Raw genomic sequence first — 25,433 nt, 5'->3', positions numbered from 1 at the left:
ATGACATCTGCTCGTGTTTTGGTTCGGTGCTTTGCATTTTTCATGTGTAAAGGCAACACTTTCCCATAAAGTCATAAGTCTCTGAAAACATTGTATGTGAATATATGGATATGCTGCGTGTGTGATTTCGATTTTGATTGTTTTAAAACGGGGTTTCCTTGCACAAAGGTTAACCCAGAATTGGACATCAACTGCAACCGACCTGCCTATGTGTCCACCTGCATATGTTAACCTTTTTTCTTAATTGTGAAATGACAAATAAATGTGTAAATGTAAACAATAAAGCAATGACAATTTGAAAATTAAAACATTATAAATCAGGTAGTAATTTGGGAGCCATAATAAAACCACTATTAATACTTATAAATATCAACTCTTCCTCTGATTTATATATAAAATTTGTATAGGCATAAAACCATGCAAATTTTTACTAACTAGAAATATTAGCTATTAAAATTTTGGGTATATGTTTCTTTATATATTCAAATACATAGATATGTTCAGTATTATTGCCTTTGAGTTTTTAGTAACTTTTCTTATAAAAGTGATATATATATATATATACACACACACACACACACACACACACACACACCAGAATCCCTGGAAAAGATAAAAAACATAAATCAAAAAGTTGACAAAATAATCATTTTAAACTAGTTCTTCCAAGTATGTACACATGTCTATAAACCCACACTTTTTAAAAAATAAAAATGACACTAGAGTGGACACTGCTTTGGTGTGTTTGAATATACCCAGCATTCTTGCACCCATATGGGCACTGTTAAATCTGTTTTGGTCTGGATCTCCTTTTACTGATATCGCTGTGTCCTGAGTGTGAGGAGGTCCACCATGGTGTTCAGGGGCATTTTCGGTCCATTATTTCTCTGAAAGACATTTTACTCCTGTGTTGTCGGTTCTCTGGTTCCGGGTCTCCCTTCGACATCTTTGAGACTTTTTCACTGTCATTCCTGCCTGGGAACCCCACTTCCAAATTTTCACCTCCGTGCCTCTGTCCTCCATTCTGTGTGGCTTCTTTGTAGCGATGGTCCTGTTTACTGATTTTTCTCATCAGTTGCACTTAATCAGCGATTTAACTCACTCGTCCTGTTTCTAATTGGAAACACCATGTTTTTCTTTCCTAGAAACTCAGTTTGAATCTCTTTCAAAGTTGTGTGGTCATTTTTAATATGTCATACTCTTTTTAAATTCCTCATCTGAGGATATGTCTATTGATTTTAGAGAGGGAAGAGGGCTGTGGGGCGAGAGGAGAAGAGAGAGAGAGAGAGAGAGAGAGAGAATATTAATGTGAAAGAGAAACATTGATCTGTTGTCTCTTGTATATGTTCTGATTGGGGATCGAACCTGCAACCTAGGTGTCCCAACCAGGGAATGAACCCGCAATCTTTTGGTGTATGGGAGGAGGCTGCAACTAACTTAGCCACCCTGACAAGGCAATATATCATAACTTTAACATATTCTCTTTTATTGTCACACATACTAAACATTTTTATCTTATGGTCTGTATCTGATCATTTTATCTGTAGACTTTGATTCTATTATTTGTTGTTTTTGATGACGCTTTTATGTGTTGCCTTGCTTCCTCGTGTGTTCTGTGATATTTTTTTCTTTTATGTGAGCTCGAGTTTCTAGGAATTTTTTTCTTCTGGGAATTCTTTGAGAGCTTAAGGTGAATTAGTTCAGGAAGTGCTTCTGTTTGCTTAATACTGGATGCCTCAGCTTCAGATTTTTTTGATGGCCCACAGCTCTTGTGTGAATTCAGGCCCCAAATCTGTGAAGGACAAGGATCTGGATATAAACTCTCAGGGGAGACGCTTCCCTACCTACATCCAAGTCTGAGATAGTCGAGTTTCCTCACCCTCTCCCTGTGTGACCTGGGTCAGGATTTTTCCCCCCTAGTTCACCTGTTGAGGGTTTTGATCTGCCTTCCTTTCACTTTCTACTTGATTTCTGCCTGTAAAAGTCAAAGGTAGAAGTCACCTGGCATTGGGATATAACTGATTGCTAAGTTCAGCGTTCTTTTACCTCAGTTGATTTCCTGACATATTTTGGTTTCTCAGGAAGGTTCATTACTTTTTTTGCCAACTTGACTAAGCATTTACAAAGGTTACGGGTGTGTGTGCGTGCTTCCCTATGTTTACACACACCCAGCAGTTTCAGGTGTCAGGCGTTTCTGTATAGGGAAGGTAATTTGTCCTCAGCGTTTCTGGGATGGAAGTCCACAGTATAACTTCTTAACAGTAGGGCATATTTCATCCTCAGGGTAAATTTTGTTTACTTCCTTCCTTGGAACCTTTTGCTTTCAATTTCTCTGTCACACAGGATGACTTTATATAGTTATCTTAGGTAGGTTGCTGATTATTTCTTCAGGATGAACATCCTGAAGCAAAATTGCTGGCTATGCTTGTTTGACTTTGGATAGATATTGCTAGAGATGCCCTGAAGGATCGGGATGATGGCTGGATCCTGGAACTCCCAATCCCAGTGCTTAAAGGTGCCACACTTCAGTAACGCCGAGTGCTACAAATTTAAACACATCATCAGTATGTTGAGGGAAATGGCATTTAATTTTTAAAATCTAGATTTCTTTGATCATTCAAGAAGAAAAAGTCAAACACAACTTTTTCTCAATGCTAATTGACCATTTGCATTTTTCTTATACATTTTCCATTCATATTTGTCAATCATTTTTTCTATTATAAGACTCATGTGCAGGCTTATTTTAAGCTGTTTCAACTATACATTTAATATACATAGTCTTTTTAAAACTTAATGTATTAATGGCTTTTCTTATGATGTAAAACATTTTTCTAGTGCGCATTTCCATATATCTGTCTGGGCAAAAGTAGTTTTACAGTTGTGAGTATGCAAAACACAGAGTTAGTTCTTGTAGTTTTAATAATTATTGTATTATTATCCATGCAAACAAATGTAAACCTACTTTTGCCCACTGCTTATATATATATATATAAGCTTTAAAGATTTGGTCAACTTTATCAGTCTTTAAGGTTTTTGCTTTGTCATTATGCTAAAGTAGCCGCCCCTCAGTTTAGGACAATCTTCTATTATGTTAAATCTTCTATTATGTTTTCTTTTAGGTTTCTTAAGGCTTTATTTTTCATGGGCTGTATTCACATGATGCAAAAAGACCTGCCTCTCACCTTACATCACTGTGAGTTTATTACTCACGTTGGTTTGCCTGTGTGCCTGTTTGGAAGTGTGATTTGGGTAAAGCCAAATCATTTGGGGATTTTTTTCATGCTGAGGCTGTGACCTTTGAGCATGGAACTGGCACGGTGTGGGGTTCGTCATGTAGGTGTTTGTGCGGGCAGCGGTGAGCCCGGGGAAGGAGCTGGAGAGTGTGCTTGGAAAGACAGAGTGAGTTCAGGGTGGTGTCAGAGAAGAGAGCTGGCTGTGGTGCTTGGCCGTCGTAGGGTCATCCTTCCACCACTGCGTGCATGTGTGTTTTCCTCATGACCCCTGGGAATAGAATTATGGGACTCACTAAGGAAGGCTCTTGCGTGGTCAGGGTGTGTAATGAGTTGAGAAAGGGGGGAGGAGTTCATATTAACAGTACTTAACTTTTTAAAAATTAAATTTAATTAATTAATTTTTTTCTAGAGAGAGGGCAAGGGGGGGAGAAAGAAAGGGAGAGGAACATCGATGTGAGAAACACCCATTAGTTGCCTCTTGTATGTGCCCCGAGTGGGGATCGAACCTGCAACCCAGGCACGTGCCCTGACCTTTCACTTTGCAGGGTGGCGCTCAATGAACTGAGCTATCCCAGTCAGGGCTATATTACCAGCACTTTATTTCCTGTGTGGTGCAACCATCTGTGGTCAGTGGGTGAATAAAGATTCACTGGTTAGGAAAAAAGTTGTGTTTAAATATTTTGTACTTTTGGGTAAACAAATTCTTTAACTCCTTTTTTATTTCTAGTGGCTTTGGGTCTATGTTAATTATGACTTTTGTTATTCAACAAGCTTTTATTGAGGATTGTTTATATGGCAGGCACAATGAGCATTAGGATAAAAAGATAATTATAGCCCTGACTTTGACCTCAAGGAGTTCAAAGTCCAGTAGCTGCCTCACAAAAGAATAGAGTTTGGTGGGATGAATATTATCTCTACGTGCCAGGTGCAGAGATGATGGCGGATGGGAGGGTGACTTCCTGCTGATGTGACGTGTGTGGGTGACAGAGAAGGAGATATCTGAGACTGGGTAACGAAAGACGGAAAGAGATAGAGCTCTGTAGAGCTGTGGATAGGTAGCGGAAGAGGACATCTCATTCAGTGAGAACAGAGTATGAAAGCGCACGATGTGACACTCGAATGACTAGAAACTCCCGGTAGGTTGGTTGGGAAACAACGGAAGGTGTGCTCGTGCAGGAGGCAGAAGCCAGGTCATGGGAGGGCCCGGGGAGTATGCAAAGAAATCTGAAGTTTGTCTCCTCCCTCTCAATTCCTGACAATTGAAGGATTTCTACTGTTTTGTCAGATCATTATGGGAGGTTAAATTGGAGAGGGACAGAAACATGAAATAAGATTAGTGATAGAGACCCCTGCAATTGTCCTGGGGAGATGGCCTGAACTAAGTAAGTGACTGTGGTGGCCAGCGGAGAGAGAACGGATTTGAATCTGTTCAGAAGTGTGTAGTCAACAGGCTTTAGGGACATGCTCAGTGTAGGAAAATAATAAGTTGGACATGGCATATGTTTTGAATTGGAGGTTGTTAAATGAAACACAGATCATTCTCTAGAATGGAAATGCATATTTAAGAATCATCAGTCTGCAAGTGTCTGTGGAATCCATTGGTAGAGATCAGATGGCCTAGGGCGAGTGAGCAGAGGTGGAATAGAAAAGGACTAAGCTAAAAATGCAGGGAGCACCAGCGTCTCCAGCTCCTCAGAGGAAGAGGATCGTGCAAAAATGCCTGAGAAAAAGCAATCGGAGAGTTGGATAAGAACCAAAGGAGCATGCTGTCACGAGTAGGGAAAGTTTAAAGAGACAGTGATTAACAATGTACAATGCCGCTGAAGGGTCAAGTAAGATAAGGACAGAGAAATGTCCTTATTTAGAGGAAAGTGAGCTTTTCTCAAAATTTCGAATTGTGAGGCAGAAGTCATGTGCATCATATAAGGATGCTAAAGAAGCGAGCCCACACTGTATTCTTGGCCTTAAAGAGAGAGAGAGAGAGAGAGAGAGAGAGAGAGAGAGAGAGAGAGGGTGGGGGAGGCGACAAGGAGGGGGGAAGTAGGAGAAGTAGTAGTTGGGGTCAAGGGAGTATATTTTTCTCTTTTCTTTTAAAAATAGGATTTATAGCATGTTTTTATTTGGAGGGCTGGGAACTGAGGAGAGAACAAAGCTGAAGGCACAGAAGAGAGAAGAACTGAATGAAGCAAACTTGAGTTGAAAACTAGATACGGCCAGTCGGGGACTAGGGTGAGAGAAATGTCTTGCAAAGCCTGTGTCCGCCAGAATCGGTGGCTGTTCCTGTCATTGGCAGATACAGTTTTTCAAGGCAAGTGTTTCCCAACTATGTATGGCATAAAGACCTGTGGCAGCTGTCCACTGGGTGTATGATAAGCCTTCATCTTACGTCTTCACGGAACAATTATTTGGTTGTTTTCCCCTAAGTCTGAATTGTCGGGGTAAACTCTGTAGAAATAATGAACATGACTTTGACACTACTAATATTAGTGTAAGAGTATTATGTGTTGATTGGCACAGTGGTCAAAGAATGTGAGGGGTATACCCCCCAAATGGAAATTATTTATGGAAAATTGTGTATTTATTCTTACATATTTAAATTTCAGTTACTTGCAATGTACTCTCCATGTGATATAATATGCCTATTGAGAAGTTTTTTTTCATTGCACAAAACAGTTTTTGAACTCGTTGATTTGGATACTATTTAGTGCTTCTGCTGTGTTTTTTTGTCCCACTTCTTCCATATTGCCAAAACATTTCCCTTTGAGGCTTTTTTTGTTTGGGGAAACAGAAAAAACAGTCGCTTGGGGCAATCTCGGGTAAATAGGGAGGGTAGGGCAGGGGATCATGCTGTTTTTGGTCAAAAACTGCTGAACATTCAGTGTGGTGTGGACGGATGCACTTATAAATCATCCATCATGAGATGGGCAAATACATTGAAAGAGTCTTCAAAAAAAATTCACTGAAGCCGAATGCAGCCTCTCACAACAACACCAGTTGGTACAATGATACAGATGGGTTCCTAGAATGCTCACTTGGGTGTGTGGCAGGGGAGTCTGTACTACAAGGGGGCTGCCTTCCAGAAGATAATTCTGTTTTTTCTTTGGGTCCCCTCTTGTGTGTAAATAAATTCAATACTTTTGGATTGTTACTGCTTAGCCCAATTCTAGTTTCCATTGCACACTTGTTTCTGTGAGTCAGAAGAACCTGAAGTGCAATCAAAAGTTTTGGGGGATAGTTACTAGGGTATGTGGCTCCAGCACCTTGCCTCTACTTCCATAGATGTTTGGTTAGTTACCATGCGCCAGTGTGTGGGATGGCACTCTTGCAAAGGAAGGAATCTCTTGACCCTACCGCGTTACATTGGCATTTGGGTGACTCTGCCCATTCTGTGATTGCTGCTACCACTTTTCAGTCCCTGCACCCCAAATAATAGTTTACCTTACTCCACTCCCCCGCCTCCCAAACAGAAGGAAGTTTTCCTTCTACGTAGGAAAACTCTTTAATGCCTCCTCAGAGATGACTAGATGTTTATACAAATAGCCTTTCTCTTTCAATTTGCAGTATCGTCTGTCAAGCAAATTGCACTATATTTCCCCACAGGGAGACTCTCCATGATCTGTCTGCCACCCTGCTGGTCTCACTCTTGCCAGCCTTCATCTGAACAGGCCCCAGTGACGCCGCTGTGCACCTATTTAGCCTCCTACCTTGGCGTGTTCTGGCTTGCCTACGGAACTCAGGGGTTGGGGCAGCCATAGTCTGTCTTTTTCTGTTTGAGAATGGATCTCTGTGGTTTGAATACATTCTTATGGACTCCCCAGAATTTAGGGATTCCCATTCTAAATGGGCTTTCAGTGACCTGCCTGGATTCCTGGAGTTCCTGCCCTGGATATGCAAATTAGGCTTCCTGTAGCCAACACTTTCATACTTTAAAGAGAAGTCACACACCCCTAGTACTTTAGACTTTGGGTGGACCCATCTTACTGGAGCCTGGCACTTATGTTCCTCTTCTATTGACAGTTTTAATTGCTCTGTCCCTGCCTTAGCAGGAAAAATCCTGTCTGTGTTTATGGCTTTAGATCCTCTGGTTTATGATTTGATTAGGGATAAGGGAATGCCCACCTATCCAGTTCACCAAAGGTGAAGGATATAGCTTTACATCCATCCTCACTATTTTCCTATTGTTAGTTTATGTCAGGTGAGACTCTTTTCCAATTTTAAAGATAAGTTCTTCCTGAAATATGTTCCCACTTACTTCTAGTTTTGGGTGTTTAGCTTTGACACACAGTGAATATTGTCCAGTAAAATGAAATTTGTTTATTTTGCTGTAAGCTAACTACAATACATACAAAGGATGAGGCAAAAGTAAGTTTACAGTTGTCATTATGTGAAACAGAGTTTATTTTTCTATTTATTAATTATTGTGTTATTTTCCAAACGAACAGCTGTAAACCTACTTTGCCCCACCCTGTATGTATTGCAATGATTTACTGTTTAGTGTACAGGTTGAGGTGGTTTAGCCATAAGTTTGAAAATTGATTTCTTAAGGGAGTTTTACAAGAAAAGTATAATAGATGAATGTACAAATAAAACTTTATTCTTTTTGAGGAATATGACTTGCGAGAGCTCAGCATTTCCATGTGTTTGAGTCTAGGATTCGAATTAGAAAACCCACAGTGGACAAAAAGACTTACGGTTAGCATATTATACCTGTCTTAGTGTATACATTGTTCTAGACGCGTGTAGTTCTAGTTTATTCTGACTCCAAAAATGACAGAACTCCCTGGAGACCACATTTTGTAGAGGGAAATGATACTACTTCCATTTTAAGTGAAAAGTAACCAAGCTTTTTCCACCTCACAGTTTCTGTGGACAGTGTGCCAGCATGACCCAGCGCTGCAGTGATGGAAACGTTTTGTTTTTGCGCTGTATACATACAGTGTGCGACTCTCATATCGGACAGTGCGGGCCTAGATTTGGAGTTAAAACCATCCACCACTTACTAGGTATTTCGCTCTTGACTGATCTCAGGGGCTTATTCTTTTCAGCATGCACAGCTCCTCACTCAGGCACATAAGCCCGGCAAGCAGCGCAGCGTTTGCTAGATCCCGGCCCTGCCCCTCCCTCGTAGTCACGTGTCCTCCTGCAGTGAGCAAGGGCTGACACCTTCCACAAGGATGGTCTTCCCTCAATCCCCGAGGACCCCTGAAGCTATGCAGCCTGACTGCTGGAACAGGAAAACCCTGGTCGCGTTTCCCAAAGCAGTCTTCCAGTCAACGTGGGATCCCTTTCTCTCCCAAGTTACAAATCAATGCTGAGAGACGTGGCTGGTGACAAGGAAATTCTTCATGTTAGAATTTTCCCTGCACCCAGATCTTTTAAAGGTGGACTTCTGTTCTCCCTTAGTCAGAAGGCCCTGAATCAGCCAGTGGATTATTTATTGTGCTTTCTGATTTATGAAAACACTTCTTTGCACGGAACTTCTGCAAGGGCTGGGAGAAAGGGAGCATAGTGGGTCACAGTCTGGTTGTTTCTGAGAGCAGAGCTGCGCGGCACAGGGCTGCTTGCACTGCCCTCGTCCAGCCCCGCTTCCCACTCTGCAAAAGGAGGCGGAGTGGGAGAGGTCTGAACGCTGGCTCTTCTAGCTTTTCCTTCCCAGCCAGCAGCACATGCATTGGACACTGCTTTAAACTGGGCTTTATCTTCGCTGTGCTTAATAGATATTACTCCCGGTTCTTATAAATGGCTGGCTGTAATTCTTGGTGTCAGAGCCATTCGGAGTTTAGTCTTTCTGTTTGTCTTTCTGTGTGTTTTAACTGGAAGTCGGGTGGGGAAATATGAAGGGCTGATATCATCTTTATTCAGAAGTCAGTGCATGACCATTCACAAGATTCATGATTTAATCACAGCTTTCTTCTTCTTCTTCTTTTTTCCATCACAGCTTTGATTCTAAGGAAATGTCTCTGGGTTGAACTGACTTTAGAGTTTCACATTTTTCTAGACTTCCGTGTATTTTTGAGAGTATGGATACAGTCACACTGAGAATCACGCAAAGTAAAGGAATTATCTTTTGATGGAACAGATTTCATTTCTAAATAATGGAAAGCCTAATCCGTGCTCACATCTGTCCTCCTTTTAAATTTATAATTTAAAAACCTAAAAAAAGCCCCTTTTTATGAATGAGATACTGACTTTCCAGTACAGCCATCATATAATCTTCTGCCCATGAACAGGAAATGAATTGAAGAAGCCTCAGACCCGTGGGTCAGTCCTTTCCTTAAAGGACAGCTTGCTCTTTATTAGCTTTGTCCAAACTAAAGCTGTTGCTTTTGGCAAACACCGCCTGCCATTCAGCTGGGCGGCGTCAAATAGCTTCCCTCCGCAGATTAATTCATACGATGATGTTCTGGGTACATTCTGCAGCTCTCTTATTCTTGTGGACGCATATTGGGATGGAATCTTGTTCAAAAATAACATGTTCTCCGTAGCTTCACTAAGTGTGTTATTTTAATGTCCGAGGTTTCTAAGTGGTAACGCCAGACCTCAGACCTCTTCCTCACGGGTCCATGGAGTTGCAGTTTGTCTGGGACATCGTGTGTCTCTCGTAAGTGACACATGAACATGATCTTAGTTTCAGGTGTGCATATGAGGCAGTATTTGTGAAATGACCACCACAGTAAGTCTAGTTAACATCCACCACCACAAATAGTTATGATATTTTTGTAATGAGAACTTCTAAGACCAATTCTCTGAGCAAACTCCACATACGCAATACAGTATTAACTATAGTCACCATGCTATACATCATAGCCACAGTTAAATCATTCAAAAGCTCCTTCCTAAGAACATTTCTGGCAACCCTCATAATTGGATAAGTGGAATGGCTCTCAATTTGGATTACAGTCTAATTTATTTTGGTTTTTTAAAGAAAATGCTAAATTTGCTTTTCATGTCTGGTATCAAAAGCACACGAAGGTTTTTTTTTTTTTAATTAACAGCAATGAACACTTCAGACACTTATCAGAGACTTTAGTGATGAATTACCTACTTTCCAGTTGTGTCAAAGGAGATGACTGGCTATTAACCTAATGGGTGGTTTTCAAAGTGTAGTGCCTGGACCAGCAGCACCAGGGTGGCTTGAGGACTGGCTAGTGAGTACCGATTCTCAGGTCCACCCCAGACTACGGAACACAAACTCGGCGGCATGGGGCCCAGTCATCTGTGCTGGAACAAGCGCTCCAACACAGCGAATTCTGGGCGCTGCAGGGGGCAGATTCAGAACCGCTGGTCTGACGCAGTAGTTAACACGTCTGGCTTTTGACCTAGGCTCCCTTGGGGCGTTTGTGAAAATACAGGTTCTTGGTGCCCATCTGCACAGTCTGATTCCATAGGGCCCAGCAGTCAGTGGCCCTGCTGTCACCTGCATGGTGTTTTCTGTGCGTTTGTCACACGTGGCCTTTATTGTGTTGAGGTTACATTCCTTCTCTTCCTAATTTGTTGATAGTTATTATCCTGAAAGGATGTTGAATTTTGTCAAATGCTTTTTCTGCATCTATTGAGAGGATCGTATGATTTTTATCCTTCATTGATATGATGTATCGTGCTTATTGATTTGCACATGTTGATCTTCCCGTGCACTCCAGAGGTAAATCCCACCTGTTCAGGGTGTAGGATCCCTTCAATGCTGTTGAACTTGGTTTACTAGATTTTTGTTGAGCATTTTTGCATCTGTGTTCATCAGGGGTATTGGCCTGTGGTTTTCTTTTGTCACCGTGTCCTTATCTGGCTTTGGTATCAGGGTAGCGCTGGCCTCGTAAAATGAGTTTGCGAGTGTTCCCTCCCCTTCAATGTTTTTTGAAGAGTTGGAAAAGCATTGCCATCATTCCTCCTTAAGTGTTTGGTAGAATTCGCCCATGAAACTATCTGGTCCTAGTCTTTCTTATCTCGGGAGGTTTTAGATAACTGCTTCAATCTCATATTTGTTATGCTTTACATTTTCTGTTTCTGTTTCAGTTTGGGTACATTGTACATATCTAGGAATTTGCCCATTTCTTCTAGATTATCCAATTTGCTGGTATATAATTGTTCATAGTCATGACTCCTGTTCATTTATGACTTTCTGTAACCTGGTTGAAACTTGTTTGGAAATGGATGGGTCGTGAAATATCCGCCCTTCACCTTGACCTGAGCCTTTTGCTTGGAGACTCTTTCCCAGCTCCGGGTCAGTGTCTCCTTATGTCTTCCTCCATATGATGGATGCATTAAAATCGTCAGTAGCCTGGCCGTGAAAGAGTTAACGTTTCCCATTACCAGGCACTGACATAGGCAGTAGGGGAAATCTGGTTCATTTTGTTTCAAAATACACCAGACCTCGAATAAGTACAAACAGCTGCAGGGCAGGACTGGAGCCAAAAGAAATCAGTGTGGTGCTAGGAACTCCAGCAGAGAGGAGTTCATGTAACAGGGATCTGAGATCAGGCTCCAAAATGAAACCATCAGGCCCCAGCAGGAGAAGGCTCCTTGCTTGTTACCCTAGTCACCTCCAAAGCCACCACCCAAAGAAACTGGGTGGTTCTTTGGAGAGGTGGCCCTTTGCTTTTTCCTGCAGTGGATTGAGCACACCACATTCGGCTTCTTGGAGCCCAGAACTCCAGTAGTACGGGATGGAGAATTCTTGGAATATAAAGGATTTATAGATATGCTGCCTGCTTATTTGGCTTAAAACAGCAATCACATGAAGCCCGGCCCTACCACACACTCCTTCCTTTTCAAGCCTCAGGAAATTCTTGGTAGAAACTGGATCCACCGAATCTGTTTGGCTGTTTCTCCTTCTCTCAGATTTTTTAGGTAATATCAGGTTAGCAAAACTTTTTTTTTCCTTCTGCTTCTTTTTATGCCAGAATTGCCTTTCTAATATTCTGATGCCTTACCATGGCTTTGGGGTGGCCACATAATCCCTTTTCACACTACTTGGAAGTTTGCTGCACGACAGCCTCCCATCCCTCCATGTTTGGGCTCCCACCCTGGGGTTTTCTGGGCATGCAGGACAGCATCCTGCAAGCTAACAGTTAGGCGGTGGGAAGGCAAGTGGTGGCTCACAGCTGTTTTTAGGGCTCCAGCCTTGTCTCAGGCAAGGGAGCTGTGTGGCTACATTGTGGTTTTACTCTCTCTTCCCAGTTTATAAAAAGGCTTCTTTCTTTTCCTTTTTTTTTTCTGCTTTTGTGATAAAGAGCTTCACCAATCATTTTTAAAAGGTATCCCCCTGTTATGTTTAAAACACTTTGATAAAAAGATAAGAGGCATTAGAAGACTGTTCACCAAAGCTAGGGAAGGGCCCTTTTTTTATGCGTTTTCGTAGTTAGTTACTAAATCATCGGGGATGGAGAAGAGTCATTTCATTCTTTTGGCTTCCCATTCCCAATTTCTTCTCCAGGGATGATACTCTTTGAGATGGTATTCATAGCATTGTTAATATTAATGAATGAGGCCAGCCCTTTCTTGCTGACCTCTCAAGCTGGCAAAAGCGTGTATGTGAATCCTTGGGCAACTGTGGTGTTTGCATAGCCACAACCAGCCGGGAATAATTCATCCTCTAGCACAATACTAGTCTTCTTTAGATTTCCCTCTGTACTCACAGTTTTAAAGAAGTCTGTTTTAAAGAGATAGTGCCCCGAGGGACTCCACGGAGGAAAAGTCGTGTATATATTGGGAGCAGGAAAGGAAAGGAAAGGAAATGAAGGGCCTCATTATTTTTCCCATGGCAGAGCAGATACTAGGATTGTGTTTAACAGGTATTTTTTTCCCTTTAGAACTTCGGGCAGGATGTACAAGTCTAGACTGATGATGTCCACTGATTTTTTTTTTTTAAAGCTAACTTATCTCCAGTTTAGTTAGCGATTAGTGAAGGAAACTAGTTTTCTTATTTGGCTCTTGAATTTTGAAAATAAACAAAGCGTTTGTAGTTTTTTTTTTACGTTTGGTAGTTTTGAAGAGCATGCCGTGGGCCAAACAACATCTGGAAGAGATTATTTTCACTGTAGGCAGAAGAAATTCCGTAATCCACCATCTTCAAAGAACGTGGTACCTTTTCCCAGTTCCCTTCTGTCCTGGGAGCAGAAGAAACAGATGGCAGGGCCTCCTGCCTCTTCCTTGGTTTTACTGAATGCAAACGTCTCGCTCCGATGCTGTAATATTTCTTTAGCTTTGGAAAATATGGTAAAACTCGGTGGCGTGATGCTGCCTGCACTGTTCACTGTGGTCCAGACGTCTCCTTTTCTAAAGTCCTCGTTGGCTTTTGGCAACATGCCGCTTATACTCTACGATTTGTCCGAGACGTCTGTTCCTGTCTTCTCTAAAATCAGGCACATGTGTGCCTGGGATAGTCGTGTATTTTGTAACAGTTACTTCTAACTAGATTAAGGCTTTTTTTTTTAAAATTAAATTTATTCTTGGGAATGTCTGTTCTTACAGTTGGTAGTGGCACATGAACACACTCTTCTAATTAAACACGTTTATGTTGGAAGATGGGGCTCCTTCTCTTGCCCCTGCTCCTCGCCTCCCCCGCCCCCATGCTTTCTCCTCTCTCGAATGTACAGAAAAGTTGCAAGTGCAGTACCGAAGTAGTCAACTGAGAATGAATTACTGGAACCACCCTAATGCCCTCAAATACTTTATAGTGCATTTCCTGCAAACAAGGGTGTTCCCCCACATCGCCACCAAACCACCACCAGAATTAGGAAGTTAACATCTTTATCTCACCATCAGCTAATTTTCGGATCCCGTTCAAGTTTCCCCCAGTTGTGTCAATAACATCCTTTACAGTAAACGGTCCAGTCCAGGGCATTGCACCGTCCTGGTCGCGTCTCCTGTTAGTCTCCTTCGTATGAAACCATTTCTCAGTTTTCTTCCTCTTTTATGATCTTGCCGTTTTGAAGATTATAGGACAGTTATTTTGTAGAATGTCTTTCAGTTTGGGTTCGACCCATGTTTTGTTTTGATTAAGGTCAGATTTTGAAACTTTGGCAGACATGCCACAGAAGCGATGCCACAGTCTTCTCATTGCAAGCTATCGGGTGGCGCACAACGTTGATTTGTCCCAGTCTCCAAGGGTGCTTTCCTTGGTCACTGGGCTGTGGGGGTGTGCCCCAGACTTCTCCACTGGAAGGCTGCTCTTTTCCCCTTGTAGTCAATAAGAAGTGTGGGGGGAAGGTATTTGAGTTTACGTAAATATCCCATTTCTTGTCAAACTTTTATTAGTTTATATTAAAATGAACTCACGCATTCCTATTTTATTCAAAGGGTTGCAATTTGTTGTGTCATGAGTTTTTAAGCTCAAAAATTTCCATTTAGGCCAGGGGAACCTTCAAGCTAGTTTCCTTGGTCTTTTGACGCGTCCCTTCAGTTCTCCGAGTGCCGTCTTACTTCCTGGCACAAGATATTCTGAGTCATCATGCACCTTTCTTGGCCCAGCTCTGGCAAAAGACATTCCTCCAAAGAGCCTGGTTTCTTTCAGGAGAGAATGGCACTTAGAGACTGAGATCTCAGGGCTAGGACACTTGTTACTGGAGTGTCACTACCCCCGGGCCTCTCGCTGTGTACATGCACGTGCATACTCTTACGCCTATTTTCATCTCTATCGCTGTTGGAACCGCGACTCCATACCTCTCCCCCCACCCCCTTGGATGCCCCACACTCTCAGGCTCTGGCAAGTGCTCTGGGCTGCCTTCCCATAGGGACACCCTCCTGACCTCACGGAGTCTCTAGCACTCCCCATTGCGCTGCCCTCGTGTTGTTGCAGATCTATATATGTGTATGTTATATATTATATAGATATGTATTCGTTATAACAAATATATATACTTGTTATATATTATATATTATATATTTGTTATAAATACATGTATTTATTATATTATATATATTTGTTGTATATTATATGTCTGTTAATATTTGTTTACATATAAATAAATATTAACAGACATATAATATATTTACATATATTATATATATACATATATATATTAGTCATCAGATTTGCTTATAAGCCAGTGTTTTACATTCAAGGAAAATGTTCTTTAAATATTGTACTTAAAAAAAAATCTATACTATAGTGTTCTTCTTATTATAAGACTCATGGTTTCTTTTAATATTTCTTGAGGACCTACCTCAAGAAAAACTGCACACATTTAAAACAACTCGATTTGTTTTGACATGTGTACATACCTTGGAAATCATCACCAAGACGGTGAATGTATCAGTCACCCCTCAGATTTACCCCTGTCCCTTTGAAGTTGTTCCCTTTCGTGGCCCTGGGCGTCCCTTCTGTTCCTGTCTGTGTAGATCCGTTTGCATTTTCTACGGCTTCAGATAAATGGAATCATACAGTACGTGCTTTATTTGATCTGGCTTCTTCCACGCAGTGTGTTTATTTTGACCCTGATGCATGCTGTTGTGGAAATGAACAGCTCATTTCTTTTTATTGCTGAGTAGTATTCCACAGAATGGGTATAAAACAATTTATCCATTCGTTTCTGAACCGATATGTGAGACGTTTCAGTTTTTGGCTTTAGAGGTAAGCTACTATAAACGTTTGTGCTCAGCTGTCTGTGTTGACAGGTTTCTTTTCTCTTGAGTAAATACCTGGGCGTGAAAAGACCTGGGTAGGATGGTAAGAATATGCTTAGTTTTAAAGAAACTTCCAAACAGTTTCCCAAACCAGTCCCCTCTTGCATCCTCACAAGGGGGTGTGAGAGCTGCGGTTCCTTCGTGTCCTCACCAATGTTTGGTACCGCCAGCCTTTTACATTCCAGCCATTTCAGTTGATACATAGTGGCATTTCATTGTTTTAATTCACGTTTTCCTAACTGCTATTCCGTGCTTGTTTGCCCTGCCTGTGTTATCTTTGGTGAAGTACCTGAATCTTTGCCTAGTTGTAAAAATTGATTTGGTTTCTTACTGAAAGTTGACATTTAAAAAAAATACACTTTGGATACAGGTTCTTTATTAGATATATGCTTTGAAAGGATTTTCTCCCAGTGTGTGGCTTATTTTTTTCATTTACTTTACATTGCCTTTGGAAGAACAGAAGAACTTTTGTTGAACTCCGGTTTTTCTTTTTTTTTTTTTAAAGATTTTATTTATTTATTTTTTTAGAGAGGGAAGGGAGGGAGAAAGAGAGAGAGAAACATCAATGTGCGGTTGCTGGGGGTCATGGCCTGCAACCCAGACATGTACCCTGACTGGGAATCGAACCTGCGACACTTTGATTCGCAGCCCGCGCTCAGTCCACTGAGCTATGCCAGCCAGGGCTGAAATCCGGTTTTTCAATGTGTTCTTTTATGACTTGTGTTCTTGCTGTCTTACAAGGTAACTTTGTTGAACTCAAGCCCAAGGAGAGTTTCTTCTATGTTGTCTTCTAGACGCGTTATAGTTCTGAGTTTTATATTTAGGTCCGTGAGCCATTTAAGTACATTTTTGTACACGGTGTGTAAATATGAATTGTCCCCTCCACTCCCTGCCGTGGAAATATCTAGTAGTTCCAATACAGTCTATTGAAAAGGCTCTTCTTTCTCCACTGCAGGCCTATTTACCTTTGTCAAAATTAGTGACCCATGTAAGGGTTGGTCTACTTCTGAAGTTTCTGTTCTGGTTCACTAAGCTACTTGTCATTCTTTAGGCCCATACTATACCGTCTTTATCATTTATTATCCTTTTAATATCTATGGGGTTGGAGTGACCGCCCCTCTTTCATTTCTAGTATTAGTAATTCGTATCTTCTCTTTTCCCCTAACCACTCTGGTAAGAGGGTTAGCAATTGTACTGATTTTTCTAAAAAAACAGAAGCCAAACAAACAATGCCCCTCCCCAAAACAGCTTTTGGATTTCTCATTTTCTGCCTTCTATTTCATTGTGATCTATTTCTTTTTCTTCTGGATTTAATTTGGCCATATTTTTCTAGTTTCTGATGGTAAATGAGACTTATTTTGTAATATAAATGTTTAATGCTGTAATTTTTCTCTTAGGAACTGCTTTAGTGGCATCCCATCAATTTTGATGTTTTGTTTTTATTTTCATTCATTTCAAACTACTTAAACTTTCATTGAATTCATAGTACTTGCTAATTTCCTCCAGTTCCCTCTTTGATCTCTAAGGCATTTAGAGATTGGTTGTTTTTCTAGCGTTTGGTCATCTTCCAGAGATTGTTCTGTTATTGATTTCTAATTTAATTCAGTTGTGGTCAGAGAACATACTTCATATGACTTGTAGCCTTTTAAATGTACTGAGACCTGTTTTATGGCTCAGAATATGCCCTATCGTGTACAAGTTCATTTTGCACTTAAGATGAATGTATATTTCTGCTGGCGATGGGTTGAATGTTCTCAAAATGTCAGTTACATTGAGCGGGTTGATTGTGTCGTTCAGGTCCTTTATATCCTTACTAATTTTCTGTTCTATAAATTTGTGACAGAGGAATATTGAATTCTCCAGCGGTAATCATGGATTCATCTATTGCCCCTGTCACCAGTTTTTACTTCGTGTGCTTTCAAGTTTCCTTATTAGACGCGTGAGCTTTTAAGGATTGGTATGCCATCTTGACGAATCAACCCATTTGTCAGCATGAAAGGACCTTTTATCCCTGGTAATATTTTTTTGCTTTAAAATCTACCCTGTCAGGTACTAATATAAGCATTCTAGTTTTATTTCGTTTATTGTTGGCTCGGCATATCTTTTCCATCCTTTAACTTTGGAACTATTTGTGTCTTCATAGTCAAAGTATGGCTCTTGGAGGCAGCATATGGTTGGCTCTTGCTTTTTAAAAAAATCTGATCTGACAATCTCTGCCTTTTAATTGAGTTGTTTAGATCATCTACATTTAATATGCATGTGTGTGCTTTGCTATGGCTATGTATAAGTCTGTCATCTTGCTGTTTGTCTATTTGCCCTACCTATTCCCTGTTCGTCTTCCTTTTTTGTGTTTGGTGTATTTTATGATTTTATGTACTTCTTGGAATATTAGCTATAATCCTTTTGTTTTTTAGTGGTTCCTTCAGCATTTGTAGTAGGCCTTAATTTATTGTAGGCTATTTTTTTATGATATTATACCTCTTTATGAATAGTGTAACTTTCAACAGTATACTTATATTTTTCCCTCCTAGCTTTGTTTTTACCTTTGTAACACTCTGCATGTTGTTTTTGTCAATTCTTTTAAACAGCTTTATTGGAATATAATTTACATATGATTCAGCCACTTAAGGAGTATAATTCAATGGTTTTAAAAATATATTCAGGGTTTTGCAACTGTTACCACAATCAGTTTTAGGAAATTTTTATCTTCCCAAAGGAAAATCTGTACCTGTTATTAGTCATTCCCTGTTTCTCCTCCCTCAAAGCCCCAGTGAACACTAATCTACTCTCGTGTGTCATAGGTTTACGTGTCCTGGACATTTCATATAATTGGAGTCATTTGGGATTTTGTGACTGGCTTCTTTCACTTAGCATAACATTTTTAAGGTTTATGCATGCTTGTAGCATTTATCATTCTTTCATTTCTCTTTATGGCCTAATATTCCATTGTTTAGAAATACCACATTTAATTTGTAACCTATTCATCAGTCACTACAAAAGTGGACATTTGTATTGTTTCCACTTTTTGGCTATTTTGAATAATGCTTTTATTAACAGTCTTGTATAAGTTTTTGTGTAGACAATGTATTTTTGATTCTCTTGGATATATATGTCTAAGAGTGGAATCTCTGGGTCATATGGAAACTCTGTTTACTATTTGGAGGGACTACCAGGATATTTTCACAGTGGCTGCACCATATCACATTACCACAAGCAGTGCATGAGGGTTCCATTTCTCCAAATCCTCAGCAACCCTTGTTGTCGTCTTTTGGATTAGAGCCATCCTAGTGCGTGTGAAGTGGCATGTCATTGTGGATTTGACTTTGTTTCCCTAATGGCTAATGATGTGGAGTATCTTGTTATGTACTTATTGGTCGCCTGTATATATGTTTTTGCATAATGTCTGTTCAGATTTTTTCTCAGTTTACAATTGGCTTTTTTTTTGTCTTTATTGTTGAGTTTTAAGAATACTTTTTATATCCTGAATACAATTATTTTTTTAGATATATGACTTATAGATATCTCTCCCATTCTGTGAATTGTCAATTATAATTTAAAAAGACATATAAGAAAACTGTTTTTTACTTATACTAATTTTATTACCATTTTTGGTGTTCTTCATTTCTTTGTGAAAATTTGTATTTCCATCTGATTCAATTTTCCTTGTGTCTGATGGACTTCCTTTTGGACATTTCTTTCTTTCTTAAAGATTTTATTTTTAGAAAGAGGGTAAGGGAGGGAAAAAGAGAGGGAGAGAAACATCAGTGTCTGGTTGCCTCTCGTGTGCCCCCTACTGGAGACGTGGCCCACAACCCAGGCATGTGCCCTGACTGGGAATCGAACTGGTGACCCTTTGGTTTGCAGGCCCGCAGTCAATCCACTGAGCTACACTAGCCAGAGCCCTTTTGGATGTTTCTTATAGTCTAAGGTCTGTTTATAATTCATTCGTTCATCTTTTTATGTTTGAAAACATTTTTGTTTTATTTTTAGTTTTGGAAAGCATTTTCCATGTTTATAGAATTCTAGACTGATATCATTATTCTTTCCTTTTACTTTAAAGATGTTTATCTCTTTTGCTTGCATTATTTTTTATGAGAAATCTTCTGTCTTCGTTATCCTTGTTGCTCTCTGTGCCACAATTCTTTTTTTTTATCTGGCAACTTTCAAAGATTTCATTGTCACTTTTATGTTTTGATAAATTTGGTCATGATGTACCTTTCTGCACTTCTCTTTGTTTCTTGTACTTGTGGCTCATTAAGCTTATTGAAGTTTTGAATTTATAGTTTTTATTAAATTTTCAAACTTTGGCCTTTCTTTTTCTTTCTTTTTTTTTTAAAGATTTTATTTATTTTTAGAGAGGGAAGGGAGGGAGAAAGAGAGAGAGAGAGAGAGAGAAACATCAATGTATGGTTGCTGGGGGTCATGGCTTGCAACCTGGGCATGTGCCCTGACTGGGAATCGAACCTGCGACACTTTGGTTTGCAGCCCACACTCAATCCACTGAGCTATGCCAGCCAGGGCCTATTTTTCAAATATTTTTCTGTTTTCCTCTTTTCTTTGGGGATTCCAATTATATGTATATTAGTCTACTTGGAACTTTCCCACATTTTGCTGATGTTCTTTTATTTTCTCTCAGTGCTTCATTTTGCATAGTTTCTGTTTCTGTCACTTCGCTTTTCCCTGCTACTTTGCTTGACAGGTAATCACTGATTGGATGCCAGCCTGTGAATTGTACCTTGTTGGATGCTGGGCTTTTCTGTGTTCCTGTAAATATTCTCAAGCTTTGTTTTGAGTCATGGTTAATTACTTGGAAACAATTTACTCTTTTTGGGTTTTGCTTTTAAAATTTATTCTGTGGGATCGACTTAGTGTTTAGTCTAAGGCTAATTATTTTCCCACTACTTAGGCAACGTGCTTCTGAGTGCCCTACCCAACATCCTGTGAATTATATGAGGTTTTCCAGTCTCGCTGGTGGGAACAGAAACTGTTCCGATGGATGTTACTCAAGCCTCTAAGAATTTCCTCGTGCGCCTTCTCTGATCATCGTGTAGGCAAGACGGAGCTCTGGGATTTTCTGTCTTGTCAGTTCTCTCCTTAGCTATACTCTGTACTGTAGCTGTCTTGAGCTCCTTGGGTTCTCAGATCCGCCTCTTCAACTCAGTAAGTTCTCTGGATTCCACCGGACTCTCCCCTGGCCTGGCTCCTGTAGCAGGGAGCTGGAGCAATCATAGGGCTCACCTTGTTCTTTTCCCGCTTCCTAGGGATCGTTGTCCTTTGTTGCCCCATGTCCAGTATTTTGTATAATTTAATCTGCTCTTTTGGTTGTTTTAGTCAGGCAGCTACATCTGGTCCCCGTTATTCCATCTTAGCCCTAGCCATTCTAAAATTGAAATGCCTGTACCACTTCAGTGCATAATATACACATAAATATTATCTTTCTGTGTCTGTATGTTTTCCTAAATGGGGAAGATATATAAATATTTACAAATTTCAATAGAATTTAATTTTTATTGGCTGTATAAAATTGGATTGCATGTAAACATAGTTTTAATAACTCAGTTGGCAAATACTGTATTATTAGATGTTTACATTCTTTCTAAAATTTCTGCTCATATATGATATCCTGTTAAGCATCCCTGTTAAGCAAAATCTTTCCCCTTAATATTAATTCTTCCCATGGTGTAAATTCCTTCATATCCTCGGATTCAGCGTATGTTTTAGGATTTTGGTGCAACACACACACACACACACACACACACACACACACACACACACACACACTGTATTCCAAAAAGATTTTAACAGTTGCATCAACACCAGAGATAAATTTGAGTGCCTGTTTTTCTACATTGTGGCAAATACTTCTGAAAATTATTTTTCAAGCGTAATTTTCCTTGTCGAGGTACAGTTTTAAATCACTCTTCTTCAGTTTAAGCACTCAGAACTGATTTTGACTTCTACTCTTTATGTTTAAGCTATTCAGAATTGTAAATAACAGAGAACCTTTGCTATCACAAGCTGTTCTTTGGATCGCTTTTCTTATGACAGCCATAGGTGTCTATATTCTGGACGGCTATCTTGACACTTTGCCCAGCGCCGTTTTCTCTCTTCCCTCTTTCTCTCCCCTTCAGCTCCACAGTATGTATATGTATATTCATGTTACTCCTATTCTAGGCCATTTAGGAAATGCTTCTGAATTTAGAAATTTGCACTTCCTCTTAGCAGGAACTATCTTCCAAGACTCCTCCATCGGTGGTGGTTGGAAGAGTCTAGCTCGGCTTGGGGCTTAGTTGTAGAGGTCATAATTTATCCCTCCTGAAATCTGTGGACTGCAAATACTCCGCTTGGCTCAGAGGATGGCGCTTCAAGAATTTCTCAGTAAAAATATATCCACCCTGTTCTTCAGGTATTTTCTCCCTTAAGTGGGACTCTTTCTTAATTTCCCTTCATCTTTGCGCTGCTCTGGGTCCCTGTTCAAATAGGGTCATGGCTGCAGACACTCAGATGATCAAGAGTTTAGATACTGTGGGTCCTGGACGATAGAAACAGGGCAGTGGTGAGTCTGTGTCTTATCCAAAGTGTGGTTATTCTAATTGTCCCGCTGTTCAAAAGGGTTTTCTCGATCCTTTTGTCTTCTGTTTCTTAATTCCCATTCCTTCTTTTCTTGTTCTGGCCCTTTGGGATTGAGCACACTCAGTTCATTTTTTTTTCTAACTTTTTTTTCTAACTGTAATTCCAACTCATTCCTGATCCACTAGTCCCCAACTACAGATTTCCCCTGTTTTCTAGGCAATGTCACACAAAGCAGCTTAAGATTGAGACTGTAAGGAGTAGTGCCAAGATATTCTCTGCCCTTGTAGTGACGTTTTTTTACAATTCCTTTACAATTCCTAGTTGTTTTGATGGTCAATGCAGTCTTAGAAATCAGGACAATGAGCTTATTTAAATCATGTTCGGCCAGTTTTATCAGTCTGTAGGATACTGGACTCTGAACTGACAAAATACATGTAAACTAGCATGATCATGGTGCTTGAGTTTCTCTTTCTGCAGGCAGCGTGAGCAGGATGGGTGAGCTGTATTCTTCCCTCAAGTGTATCAGCTGAGTGCCATGTAGAAAGAATGATAGACTTTTAGGCCAAATGTAGAAGAACAGTTCTGATGGAAAAGCTGGAGAAGCAGATGGAAAGACCGATCCTATGTGTGGCAAAGGAAAGATTTAAGAACATGAAATATATTGTCATCTGTGAGTATATTGAAGCAAGATCTTGGCTCTGGTGCTTTGAGGAAGAGAGGAAAGTTTCAGCTGTCCCAGGTAGAGATGCTATTTTAAAACAAAACATGAGAAATTATTTTGGTTTCTCAAGTACTTTTCTATTTTGTTTGTTCTAACTCTGCATGTCACGGATTTCTTCACCGCAGCTGGACCACTCGCCCCACTGGTTTTATGGGGAGTGGTGGTGAGGATAGGATGCTCAGATAAAAAAGTATAGTGTGGCTGTTCCTTTGTCACCCTTTCCTCCTCTTTTCCTTCCTTCTTTGGGTTTTTAAGCCTGAAATTATCGTTTTATCGACTTTAGAAATACAGCAGTATTGATTAACTCCTTTTTCAAAAGCTGAAGAATTTTCTCCTTTTTCTTATGATTTCCTGCAGTTTTTATCTTAGATTATTAGAGTTTTTCATATATACATACACATTTATATGTAAGTAAATATATTTCTATTACATAGCTTTTCTTTTAATGGTTGTAAAAAACACTTTACCTGTTCTTGCATTTGCGGTCACCATTGTCAGCACAGCAGTCTGTGTTTCCATAGGCTGACAGGCCCTCCTGAGCGCACTATGTTGGTCCATCACGTGATTAGTTACCCTTTGTCACCGAGTGGATTTTTCAGAATGAAGTACAACCTGACAACCTGATATTCAATAGCGCCTTGTTCTTGCTGCTCTTGCAAGTAAAAGACACCTTGGCCGAATGTATAATTAGTGAGTCTCTCCACATTTCTGACAAAACCTTGAACGTTACTCCTCTGTCGTATCAAGTGTGGCCCTCATATGATGGCTGTGTTGAGCTTAGTGTTTTTTCCCCTTAGGATTTGATTTTTCCCCACTTGACTTTTTGTGGGAATTCTTCTAACTCTTGAAGTTTAGTAACTTAAAAATCCAATTGTAGATCATGTATTTCATATCTTTCCTGGAATGTGGTGAGCTTTTTAAAAAAAAGTTGTGGTACTGTAGACAAGGTCTGTCCAGAAAAAGTCCAGCCGTTGTTAATATAACGGGAACAGTTTGCACATCATCGATGTAACCTGGCAGCCAAAGAGAGTTGACTGGAATGTGCGTGTGTGAACAATGGCGACTTCCCTGTACTAGTCAGTGGGGGCAGTATATGCCATTGAGTGAGCATGTGTACTGTGTGCCCATCACATTCAAAATGACTGAGCGAGTAGAGCAATGAATCTGCATCAAATTGTGCATTAAGCGGGCCTTTTTGCAACTGGCTGATTTTACTCAGCATAAACTATTTGGATGACTCTGAAGGCCGGCGCTATGGGCAACTGGTGATTGGCAGCTTCATCACGACAGCTCACCTCGTGCTCATGCGTCATGTCTCGCGCTGAATTTTTTGGCGAAACAGTGAATCACCCTGGTGACTAATTCCCCGTACAGCTCAGATTGGCACCCTGAGACTTCTGGCTTTTCCCAAAACTAAAATCATCTTTGACAGGGAAGAGATTTCAGACTGTCAATGAGGTTCAGGAAACTACAGTGGAGCAGCTGATGGTGGGTGATTCCAACAAAGGATTATGCAGTGTTTTGAACAGTGGAGGAGACGCTGGGAGAACTGTGTGAGGTCCCAAGGTGCCTACATTGAAGGGGACTGAGGTGTCATTTTCCTATGTACAATGTTTCTTGTAACTTCTTCAATAAATGCCCCCATTTTTCCTAGCACATGGCTGGATACTTTCTGGACAGACTTCATGTATTCCATAAAATTAACTATCTTAACCATCTTCAAATTCAGTTCTGTAAGATATATTCACATTATTGTGAAACATCCCCAGAGCTCTTTTCATCTTGTAAAATCGAGGCTTTATACCCATTGAAAAACAACTCCCCATTCCCACTTACCCCCAAGCCACTGGAAACCACAATTCTACTTTCCATCTCTCTGAATTTGACTACTCTAGGTATCAAAAATAAGTGTAATCACACATTTGTCTTTTCGCACTGGCTTATTTCACTTAGCATAATGTCCTCATGGTTCATTCATACTGTAGCATGTGTGAGAATTTCCTCCCTCTTAAGGCTGAATAACATTCCATTGTATGTATATTCCACATATTGTTTATCCATTCATGGGTCTGTGGACACTCGGGTTGCTTCCACCGTTTGGTTATTGTGAGTAATGCTGCTCTCTTTGAGACTCTGCTTTCAATTCTTTGGGCTGTTGACCCAGAAGTTTCCTGGATTACGTGATAATTCTATTTTTAATTATTTGCAGAACCATCACCCTTTTTTTCTATAGCAGCCGAACCATGTTATATTCCCACCAGCATCACATAACGGTTCCGCGGTTT

The 25,433-nt window shown here is 40.3% G+C and overlaps 1 protein-coding gene across 8 annotated transcripts in view; it reads left to right on the top strand.

Annotated features, from left to right (window-relative positions):
- The window catches only part of LPAR1 (lysophosphatidic acid receptor 1), a 135,093-nt gene that overhangs the window by 27,590 nt on the left and 82,070 nt on the right, over positions 1 to 25,433 (top strand). The window contains exon 1 of one of the 8 annotated variants that reach the window (XM_045840877.1): positions 4,273 to 4,369. The exons of the other annotated variants lie outside the window; for them this stretch is intronic. The gene's annotated coding sequence lies outside the window, so the exon portion shown is untranslated. Of the gene's footprint in view, positions 1 to 4,272; positions 4,370 to 25,433 lie in introns of those variants that run through there. 8 annotated transcript variants of the gene reach the window in all.

The sequence above is a fragment of the Phyllostomus hastatus genome, unplaced genomic scaffold (genome assembly GCF_019186645.2).
Source record: "Phyllostomus hastatus isolate PE091 unplaced genomic scaffold, TTU_PhHast_1.1 phas_contig_34, whole genome shotgun sequence".
Taxonomy (NCBI): Eukaryota; Metazoa; Chordata; class Mammalia; order Chiroptera; family Phyllostomidae; genus Phyllostomus; species Phyllostomus hastatus.
This window is presented reverse-complemented; position numbering and strand designations above follow the sequence as displayed.